This window comes from Ailuropoda melanoleuca, chromosome 15, assembly GCF_002007445.2.
Source record: "Ailuropoda melanoleuca isolate Jingjing chromosome 15, ASM200744v2, whole genome shotgun sequence".
Lineage (NCBI taxonomy): Eukaryota > Metazoa > Chordata > Mammalia > Carnivora > Ursidae > Ailuropoda > Ailuropoda melanoleuca.
The window spans coordinates 1918417-1928003 of NC_048232.1; the positions used below are offsets into that span (position 1 = coordinate 1918417).

The 9587-nt window shown below is 46.2% G+C and overlaps 1 long non-coding RNA gene across 1 annotated transcript; it reads left to right on the forward strand.

Annotated features, from left to right (window-relative positions):
* The first annotated feature begins 350 nt into the window (after positions 1 to 350).
* On the forward strand, positions 351 to 2123 carry LOC109490542. The gene is made up of 3 exons (XR_002143874.1): positions 351 to 370; positions 1492 to 1537; positions 2075 to 2123. It is a non-coding gene; the product is annotated as an uncharacterized LOC109490542 (long non-coding RNA).
* Positions 2124 to 9587: the final 7464 nt, after the last annotated feature.

The following is a 9587-nucleotide window of genomic DNA, read 5'->3' on the forward strand; positions in this document are numbered from 1 at the left end:
TGTTGGCTAGATTAGGACAGACAGGTCTTCAGGGTTACCGAGATGAGATACAACGCAGACCTACCACTCCTGTTCGAGCCAGGTTATTAGTCACGTAAGCGCCCGTAAGCTCTGCTGCAAAGTGTGTCCATGAGAAAAATCACATGATCATTTGCTTTTGAAGATTTAATGAACTTTTCATGAGTAATTGAAATACAAGTGAATTATTTAGATATAAGTGGGATAGAAGCTTATAAATGAACTTAACACTAAATGTGTTTTATGGTGTGTCTTAATTTCCCCATTTTTTTTTTTTTTTTNTTTTTTTTTTTTTTTTTTTTTTTTTTTTTTTTTTTTTTTAGTTTCACCCTTAGAGGACTGCTAATTGAAGGTAAGTGATGGAAATTCATGGAACATCTAGGTGATATCTAAATACCGTAAAATACTGGAACATTAACACTGAACGTGCTTATTATAGAAAAGCTGATGGGGCGCCTGGGTGGCACAGCGGTTAAGCGTCTGCCTTCGGCTCAGGGCGTGATCCAGGGTTGTGGCATCGAGCCCCACATCAGGCTCCTCTGCTATGAGCCTGCTTCTTCCTCTCCCACTCCCTCTGCTTGTGTTCCCTCTCTCTCTAGCTGTCTCTATCTCTGTCAAATAAATAAATAAAATCTTTAAAAAAAAAAAAAAAGAAAAGCTGAAGATCTGTGAATCTGAGTAAATAGGCCCTGGGCCATATTTTAGAAATGTCCTGAGAAAGCACATGCCTCTAGAAATTGCAAAATATATTAACTTGGCAATTTAAAGACTGCTAGATTATATAGTTCAAAATTGCTGACTTTCATTTTCATTAGAAACGAAGGTTTCTAAGAGCTAATAATTCTAATAAAAGTAAAACTACTAGAAATAAGGGAAACTTTTTCTGAGAAAAACAGGATGTGTTTTAGAGAACAGCAGCGATGAGGTAGGAAGAGGTTTGGGTAAAGGAAAGAGTACAAGGACTATTTCAGATGAGAAAGGAAAACGGTTACTACGTGTGTTAGAAGGACAGGGGAGGTATTTTGTGTGCTCAAAATTCGTGTTTTTTTTTCTTTTTTAAAGCTTTACTATCAATAGTATTTTTTTGTAAATGAAAAGCAAAAGAGGGAAAAGAATGAAAAGAAGGAAAAACCTAGGACAGAATCTGAATGGATAGGTATCTGTGGGCAAGGTCTGTGGAAAGGCATCTTGGGGCAGGAATTTTATGTGTGGTCAAAATCTAACACTGGGATGGATTTAAGTTTTCAAAGAATGGGTTTTAATATCAAAAGAACCTTGGTGCAAAATTAGAAGATTTTCTTTTAAAAAGACAAGTTGTGTATTTTTTTTTTTTTTTTTTAGATTATCGATCTGCTCTTAAACTATAATGAAGGTTTTTTGTTTTGTTTTTTCCTCCTTTTAAGTGCTTTCCCAGGACAGAAAAAATTTTGTCTTCTCAAAATAACTTGCCATGCTTCCCGTCGTCTTTTTCAGGGCTTTGATTTCCTGAGAAAACCCAGTTCCCTCAACAATAGAGGAGGTAAGTAGTTTCACACCTACCTAACCTTGTGTGTTTGCCTTACCGTGTTCTTGTCACTTGGGTGGAATAAGTCACCATTTCCTAATGATCTATGACCCTATTTAATCACATGTTCAGGCGTTTTGACATTTTCCCAAAATCGAATTCTAAGTGGAGTTTTTGACCTCAAATTAACATTGAGATTTTATTTTATTTTTTTAATGATTTTTTATTATGTTAGTCACCATACAGTACATCCCCGGTTTCCGATGTAAACACTGAGATTTTAGATTACTTTGGTTGATTTGGTATGTTCAGTTATGTAGGAAGTATTGTCAAATAAGCGATAAACTTTCTTTGGGTTATATACGTGGGTGTGTTACTAACAGACCGTCTAGAAATCGTTGGGAGTTTATAGAAACCTGTCGATATTTATTGTCCAGTTAATTCCTTAAAAGGCTGTACGCCACAGAAAGCAGCACATATTCTTATAAAATGAATGCTCATCAGAACCTGGACCGTAGGTTTTTTTCAAGTCTGACAGTTTGTTTTACTTAGATGCTTTTGCAAAAGGACCGCACCAAGGACTCTTGACCACTGAGGCTGCTGCGAAATTACAAAGTATCAAGCCTTGGGTACATCTTTCACAACTGATGAAGGCTCCACATGACGGGCCCAGGGATGTCAGGATATTTGGGGGACCTCGAGAAGACAGGAGTTCATCCAAATCCATATGTATTGCAGGTGAAATCTGATGGTGAGTCCTTGGATTGCCTTCCCAGCCTTGAGAACCTTTTACAAGTTGAATCTGACATGTTTTGTTTTTCGGTAGGTTCCACGCCCAACATGGGGCTTGAATTTACGACCCTGAGATCAAGACCCGAGCTGAGACCAAGAGTCAGATGCTTCACTGACCAAGACACCCAGGTGCTCCCCAATCTAACAGTTATGAAAAGTTCCAGAGGAACAGACTTAAAAGAGCCTGTTTGGCCATTCACTGTTCCTGCTGCCCTTGTGTAAATAATGAGACTGGACTGACTTTGCAAAGAAATCAGTCCTATTCTGATTACCTTTGATAGAAATTGGAGTAACTGTAGGGAGATGTTGTTTCAGTTAAACTTATGGATCTTAGATGCTAGTACAGTTATTTATCTGTGGGGTTTTGTTTTCTAACTGTAACTGGATCCTGAATTTCTCTGATTTCTCCAAGATTTGGCTATCTATCCCCAAACTAACATTTCCTTTTTCTCCAGCCTTTCTCACTTGGAATCACTAGACCTACAGCTGCCCTGTACCGAAGCCCGGCAAGGCTAGAGCTGGCGCACACTGCGGAGAACGCCCCACTGCAGCTCCTGGATGGGTGATTCCTGTGCCCGTTGCTGTGTGACCGCTTAGGTCATCAGAGCCTTCACACTAGACCACAGGCAAGCTCTCTTTGCCAGGACTGCCCCAACACCTTTGGAGGGTGGTTTGAGTCTGACCTCTAAAAATGCTTTTGACTGGCAGGCCTTAGAACTCAAACCGGGATTCTGGTCCAGTGTGGGATTTAAGGTTTTTGGTTTTGTTTTTGTTTTGCTTGTGCAATATAGGAGCCCACCTACATCCCCACTGCCTGAAAGGAGTTGAACTGAACTGACTTCTCGTCAGGACTACTACAGTGAGATGAAGCAGTGTGCCACCTGAGCTTCTGGACTAGGGCTCTTCTTGGAGATTCTTCGATGATGGGACTGAGGAGAGTGGAACACGTCACCCCAAGGGGCTCCACGTTGCCATGTGGATCGTTTTGAGCTGAAGGCAAGTAACACCCAGAGGACACAGGAAAAGCATTTACCTCTCTCTCAACTGCCTAAGGGAACTTAAGGGACCCTGTATCAGAAAGAGCGCTATTACCAGAGATGACTTGTTACATCAAAAAGACTTATGTGCATGACAGGATCACGGGGCTCGATCCCAGGACCCCAAGGTCACAATCTGAGCCAAAGGCAGATGCTTAACTGGCTGAGCCACCCAGGCACCCCTCAGGCAGTGATTTTCTATGGAAAGGTATTGGAAGGGTAAATCTTAGATGACAGTAGAGAGAAACAAGGGCAATAAAGATTAAAAACCCATTTAGAAAAATGGATAAAGAATGGGTGCGTGTGCGCGCGTGCGCGCACACACACACACACACACACACACACCCCATAATGGAATATTATACAAACCTAAAGGAGATCTTGTCATTTGGACAACATGGATGGACCTAGACGGCATCACGCTGAGATAAGTCTGAAAGACAAGTACCATGTGACGTCACTTAGGTGTGGAGCCCAAACAAAGAGCAGAATCAGACCTGCGGAGAAGAACAGGTTGCCAGAGGGATGGGGGCTGGGGGAAGGGGTGTGGGCTTCCAGTTGTGCATTGAATAGGTCACGGGGATGAAAAGTGCAGCTAGACGATGGTATTGTTCGTGCTGTTTGGGATTGGATGGTAGCTATACTTGGGGGCATAGCATAACACAGACTTATCACTAGGCTGTATACCTGAAACTAATGTGTCAACTATACTGAAATTAAAACAACAAAACCTGTTCAGTAAGAATGAGAAGTCCCACCATAGAGGCTTGTTAGGGCCCACAAGTGGCGGGTGTTGCGTGCTGGAATCAGTACAAACGGAGCTGAAGCAGAGCATCAGAAGACACACTCCGGGAATAAGTCTGTGTCCGGGGAGCTCACCGTAGTCCTCCAGTAGCGATGGTGTAATGCCTGGGAATATGGCAAGGACGGGATGGAGCAAAGAGAAAGAGAACTATCAATAAATCGATTAAATAGCACACCTTTCCTAGCCTGCAAAACTCTCAAGAGGCCTCTGTAGCAAATGTACCCCTGATGACCTCACTGGTTTTCAAGTTCTCTTTTTACAAGGGCTCTCAGGAGGCCTTTGTTCATGTTCTTGGTCCAAAATCTTACTCATCACATCAGAAGTAATCTGTCCTCCTTAAGACATTTAGAATCTTGGACCCGAAATGCAATGCTTTGAGGATGAAAACTGGAGACCCTTTGGGGAACCATGTTTAATACCAGTGTAGAACTTAGGTGTTGAAGAAACAAGTTGGAGGGGAAAGGAGCAATCAGAGGCAGCCAAGTGGGAATTGACACACGTGCTGCAAGAATGTTCTCACCCTACAGAGTCTGGGCATGTGATTTTGTTATGAGGATTCAGATTTAAATGGTAAATAAACCCATATTTCCTACTGCTACTTAGATATGACTTTGCAAGATCCCCTCTGTTTCATTTTGTAAATTGGGACAAATACCTTCACAAAGTTTGTTGAAGTGCACCGCTGTAGGAAAACCACTTGCTGCAGACACACAGGAAGCTCGGTAACTTAGCTCCTGTTACTATTAGCCTCAGTTCCAGTGGGAGCCCTGGTACGTATGGATATGCACGTCCTATTAAGCATGCGTTAAAGCAAGCTGACACTTCAGAGTTAATCACTGGTAAGGTAATTGACAATAGCTCCATTGAAGACAAGCATCAGATCTTATTTCTGGCCAACTTTTTTTTTTTTTTTTTTTTTTTTGCCAAATCAAATGTTCTCTGGATCCCATCCAATGACAAAATACGGTGCTCATGGGAGCAGGTGGAGGCTTTATGAGGGAATACAATTAAGTTCTGTTACGGTAAAGCACCCGGTGGCCGAGGTGGTTGGAAGGCCAAGGCAGAGGACCTGCGCAAAACCAAACCTCAGCCCATAACGCTTCAAGGTTTCCAGGGGGGATCCCAAGGACGACCAGCCGCAGACAGGGAGCCGGGCCAGGCTTCCGGCCGGAGCCAGTCGATAATTCCCTTGCTTCGCTCCCCTCTTGCCTTCTGTCCACGAGAGTCTTCCATCAGCGGGGGCTCCTACCCACCTCTAGCTTGGTGCTGCCTGATTCTAATTGATTTTTGCTCAAACTCTTAAAATTTTTAACATGTCTCCATTTTTAACAGTGATGCTAACACTTAGGCAATGGCTAATCAATATTTTAATTCCCTGAGGGTCCAAAGCTGCTCTTGGAGATAAGAAAAGTTGAGCATTTCGGGTCAATCAGAAGTAAAGCAAAAAGCTACAAAACTTGTCGGAATAAAAGGAAACGGACAACCTCGCAACCACTACTAATGTGCTTGGATTCGCTTCAATTTCAGTTTTAGAATTCTGTAAAACCATGCCTGCAGGTTAGTCTTTAAATGTCTGTCATTGCTTGTTTGATCATTGTCGAAGATCATATGACATTTATTAAAAAAAAACCTTAACTCCATTTATATCCCAATGTAAAATTTTAAAACTTTCAGTTCTTGTCATTGCTGTATTAATGCACTCCCATTGTATTCTTTATTTTGGGAGGATAAATGCAGGCCAGTGTTTGGATCTTGTATGGATTTTAAATTTTCCATTACAACGAAGGAGTTGGGAGGACGATGCATATCCCACAGGAACTGATTTGGGCACGTGAACAGGGAGGGAGAGGTGGGTGCTCTTTACCCTGAGGCACCCAGGAAAACCAACGAGTATCAGATGGGTCCTGTGGGAGATGGTGGTGGTGACAGGACTTGAGTCTCTTGAATGGTTGGCCTGCGCATTCCTTGTAGAACAGGAATTCAATAGTGTGTGGTCTGTTAAAGGTCGTGGAGAGGATGTGAACCCTTACCCACAACCTGGCCCCAGGCAGTGGGACCCCCCCCCCACTTCCTCTGTCCTTGGAATGCAGCTCTGTCCACCATCAAAGTGGGCACCATTCTCGAGAGAATAAGGGGCTGAGACCATCTGCACAGTCTTTGGGCTGAACCCAGGGAAGGTCTGTATAAACTTAAGGTTTGGGGGGCGGGGTGGAGCTACACTCCTCTTGTGGCCACCCGAGACCACCTTGTATGTAAGTCTCCTTGACGGTTAAACCCGCCACCGACCGGTGCGGAGCGGCCTGCCTCTCCAGCATCTCCCTGCCTTCCATGTGTGCGGGCCAGCCACGAGACTCAAGACACAGTCTTGGGAACGAGGCATCTGGGTGGGGGGGCGCCTCCTGTGTTCGCCACCCAGCTCTGCGGGGACGGGCGCCTTGTCTGGTAGGTGCTGTGGCTCCCCCTGAAGGGACCAGTCTAACGCGCTTGCTGGAGAAGCCGCGGAGCACTGGGCCGCAGTGGCTGGCGTCTGCAGTGGACGTGTGCCTGGCCGCTCAAGCCCACCTGGAGGCTGAAGGAGGTGAAGAGCTGAGGTCTGTAGGACATGCGGTCGTCCACTAGTCTGCTGGCCTCAGGGCTGGCAGACAAGGCGGGCAGGCAGGACACTGTGCAGAGCTAGGAGGGTGTGTGCTGCCGGCCTTGAGGTCTGGGTGCTTGGGGGAAAGCCTGACCGGGGCGCTGGGCGGTGGGATCCCTGGGAGGGGGGAGTAGAGGGGAGGATTTGCGCAGCTTGAGGAGGAAATGGAAACCGTGCCCCATGCTGTCCCACTCTGATATGAGGGAAAGTTTTAACAGTAACTACCCTGAACTTTTTTTTCCGTAACATCCTTTTTGTTTAAATTCAAGTTAACATGTACTGTTAGCGTCCGAGGCAGAACGTAGTGACTCGTCAATCATATAGAGAACCCAGTGCTCATTCCATCATGTGCCCTCCTTCATGCCCATCACCCAGCTACCCCGTCCTCCACCTACTTCCGCCCCAGCTGCCCTCTGTCTGTTTCTTAGAGTTCAGCATCTCGTGCTTTGTTTCCTGACAAAGAGAAATATGGTGCAAAACCCTAAGGAGGGAACGTCTGTGCTTCCTAGTAGTCCGTCTTCTCTCTGGAGCGTGACACAGGGCGGTGGTGAAGACCTTGCCCGGGATTGCCGGGGGGACTGAAGGGTAGAGAGGCACAGCGGCTTCCTAACTAACACACGGACGGCTGCAGAAGCTCCCGCCGCCGCCCTCGGCGCGGTCCGTGGCCTCCGCGACAACGGCGGTAAGGGCCACATGAAAATCCTAGCGGTCTTCTCCACGATTATGAAGTTTCAGCCGTTTGAGTCGGTAGGTCTTTCTGCCAGAGATGCAGTGAGGACCCACCTGCTGTCCGTAAACTAGCGAGTTTTCTGTATTATTGTACCTGATTCCTGGCTGCGGAGTGTGTGCTGAAATAGCTCTATGGGTGTGGCGTGTATATGCAATTTTCCACTCCAGGGGGTACAACCAAAATCCGTGTTCAGAGGCACTCCAGTGAATTGGCTTAAAATAAACTTTATCAATGCTGTATTTAAAAGGTTTTATCTTAAAGGACAAAGTTTTCTTGGACTATTGGTGTGTTCCTGAGAAGAGGGTGAATGGTTTTTCTTTGCCTTTCAGGTGATCCACCTAGAAAACCGATCACATCCTCTGTACTTTCCTGTGCTACGTGTTGCCTGACTGACACCCTGATGACTTAAGAAAATGGTCTTTATTAAAAGAGGTCTGTTTCTTTTTACCCTAGGTAAATGTCTGTTTTTGCCTGGGGAGTTTTGTCGTTTTGGTTAAACAGATTCCATTTAATCAAGTGCTTTAAAATCTTTTCATACTTTTTGCACATTAAAAAAAAAATGAAGACTTGTTAACCTTGAGCTAACTTTGGGATTTTTTCCACAAGATCCTTGGAACATCCCAAAAGGTGTATTATTTTCTCATCATAGAGAGAAAAGCTAATTCAGTTTCTTTATTGCATTACATGAGAAACATTGTCAAATAAGAAATGCTAAACTTTTAGGTTCTATTTGCATGAAGTTCCTAAAAATCTGTGTCCTGGCATGTTACCAGTCCTCAATCTCTTACCGTGCCGTGCATCACAGAAATAGCCAAGTGTCCACGTCAATGGCATTATCATGAACTTACCAGACCTTTAATTATGGACATTTTTAAGTTTTGTCCTTTGCAGTTACTGTTTTGCTCCGATGGTTTTGCTGAAGTGTTCCTGCAACGTAGCTTCATCTTCGAGGGGCTGCACGGTGCCTTGGGGGGGGGGCAGCAGTGTACTTTCCAGTGCTCACCCCTTCCAGGCCACCTGCAAGTCCCACCCTGTGTCACGGGATGGTAGCCCCAGACCTGTCGTCCTCCTGCACCTCAGCGACATTTGCCCATTACGTGACATGATGTTAACGTGAAGATTTGCCCGTGTGGTGGGACACCCTGCAGGCTTTGCGGGAGCATCTGTGAGGGAGAGGATGGGCCATGAACCGTGGAATGTCGAAGGTGCATGTGCTCCTGTAAGGTTTGGGTGTCGTCTGGTCAGGTAAAACACCTGTTGTCCCGAAAGCTGTGATTCATAAGCGGCAAGTTCATCCAACTCGTAAGAACACGAGAGAAGTGCAAGCCTTTGCAGGGATTTGGGGGGTTTGGGGGACTTTACTTCCCCACCTGGCACAGTGTTCCCGTCCCTCACGCTGCCTGGCAAAGAGAGGGCACATGGGGAGCTGGGGGTCAGAGTAGCAGCCACCTTCAGAAGGCAAAATACTAGTAAGACAGGAAAGCTCTGGGCATCTCCGGAGCAGGGCTGCCGTTTGCGTTAGAGGTGTCTGTGACTCCGGGAGATAGTCGTCAGGCACTGGGGCAGAGACAACAGAAGGACAGCGTGCCCCTGGGACTTTGGTCCCAGCTCTGGAAGGGGACAGAAAGCTGACCTAGCCCCTCCAGGACACTAGCTCCTAGTGGTGTCCACAGCACTCCTCCAGGTAGGGCCTCTCCGACAGCAGCCACGCAGCAACTGGGGGGCTGACTTCAAAGTGGACTGGCTGGTGATCACCCACGGCCCGGGCTGTTGGCCTGGTGCACGGACAGCAGGGCTGCTCTAAAGGGATGAACCCTATGTCTTGGACAATGGGAGGCAGAGGGGCAGATGATCATGAATAAGGCTTGTGGGACCAGAATGTGGGTGGAAAGACATTTGGGTCCACCTGCAAGAGCCTGAGGCGTCCTGACCGCTTTTCAGGCCGCAGTTGATAAAGCACTGACACGCCCTGGCGCTCAGGAAGAGGAAGCCCTGGCTTGGGTATGAGCCCAGCCGCTGACCCTTCTGTAGAAGCAGCAGATTGGGTGCGTAGGAAGAGCGGCCAC